Genomic DNA, 1,767 nt, shown 5'->3' on the forward strand with positions numbered 1-1,767 from the left:
TTTAATATAAAAAGTGAGTAGAAAAGGTAAAAAATAAAGGACAAACCATAAAAGCACAAATACAGTGAAAATAAACAGAAATCATTATAATTACAAGAAGAATTTTAATTCTTCAGTCAATACGTTGCTCTAAAAATTAGGTAACCCAACTTTGTCTTTTAAAATTTTCTCTTGACGAAGCATCACGCGGAGCCCCTCGATTCCTCTCTTGTATGTCCTCCTTTTTTAAACATCAAAATCATTCTTAGACCTGTTCGTCTTCACTCTTTTGTTTTTGTTTTGATTTCTTCAAATGGAAAAAKTTTCGCATTTTTTTCCAAATTGAACTTTTTAATTTTTTTTCTTCTATCATCCTGGATGGTTTCAGTACCGTCATTGTCAACATTCCTCCAGGATGGTTTCTGCATCGATCTTCGTTTCTTCCGCAGATTTTAGGTCCGAGGAACAACCCGGTAAGGTTTCTCCTGGGAGTTCCTCCTCTGAAGAAACCTCCTGACGTAAATCTTCAACCAGGTCATCTTGGCTCTGCGAATCTCCCTCCTCTTGTAAATCTTCATTCTCAGCTCTAAGAGTTTCTTGATCCTTCTTTGCTTTTTCCAGCTCACTTTGCATACAACTTAACTCCTGCTGGTATTTGTCTGCCTGTGGTTTTAAAGCAGGGACATCGTTAGTGACATCGTTTTCATTAACTCCTGGTGCAAACCTTTAACGTTTTCCAAATCTGCCTGCGTCTCTTTCCTTCTCTTGTAGATATTTTATCTCCTTGGTTGCGTTGTCATGGAGGACGGCATTTGTTGTTCTCATGCTGTGGAGCAGCGCCATGTCCTCCTCCGACTTCTGCAGATAAACTTTTCTGTCCTGGATGATCTGGAGCTCAAGTTTCTCCACTTTCTGGTGCAGCTCAGTAGAAAACCTGCGCTGTAACTCACAGATAACCTTCTCTTCTTTTTTTTCTGTCAGAAAGAGCCGTTTCCTCCTCCTTTATTTTCTGCAGGTATGTTTCGAGCTGATGTAATCCCATAATATCTGTTTAGTACCTCCTTTGTAGCTCCTTGTATGAAATCTTAACCTGATTAGTTGGTCTAGCTGCAGCTTCTCTGTCTTTTGTAGAATGGTGATCTCTAGACATTTTTTGAAAGAGCTCCTCCTCCTCAGCTCTCAGATTATTAATGAGCTCCAGATTCATTTTTGTTCTTTTTAGGTTGGYGTCTTTCTCATGCTTCACCTTCTGCCGATATTTTTTCAKGTCTTGTTCCAGTCCCACAATTTGACTTTTGTACTTGCAAATAAGTTCCTCGTACGAATGTTTAACCTGATTCAATTCTTYTTTCAAAATGTTCTCATTATTTAGCAGGAATGCKATTTCTTCTGACTTTTTTTGAAACGTATGATCCTTCTCGGCTCTGAGTTTTTTAATGAGCTCCAGACTCTTTATACGTCTTTTCAAGTTGGCGTCTTTCTCATTGTCCATCTTCTTCTGATATGTTTTTATGTCTTGTTCCAGTCCCACAACTTGATTTTCATACTTGCTGATGAGTTCCTTGTACGAGCATTTGACCTGATTCAATTCTTCTTTCAAAAGTTTGTCATTGTGTTCCAGGACTGCGATCTCTTTGGACTTTTCTTGAAACATATGATCTTTCTCAGCTCTCAGATTTTCAATAAGCTCCAGACTTTTTATGTTAACATCTTTCTCATGGTTATCCTTCTGTCGATATGTTTTTACATTTCTTTCCAGTTCAGAAACTTGATTTTTGTACATACAGA

Source organism: Poecilia reticulata, linkage group LG11 (assembly GCF_000633615.1).
Source record: "Poecilia reticulata strain Guanapo linkage group LG11, Guppy_female_1.0+MT, whole genome shotgun sequence".
NCBI lineage: Eukaryota > Metazoa > Chordata > Actinopteri > Cyprinodontiformes > Poeciliidae > Poecilia > Poecilia reticulata.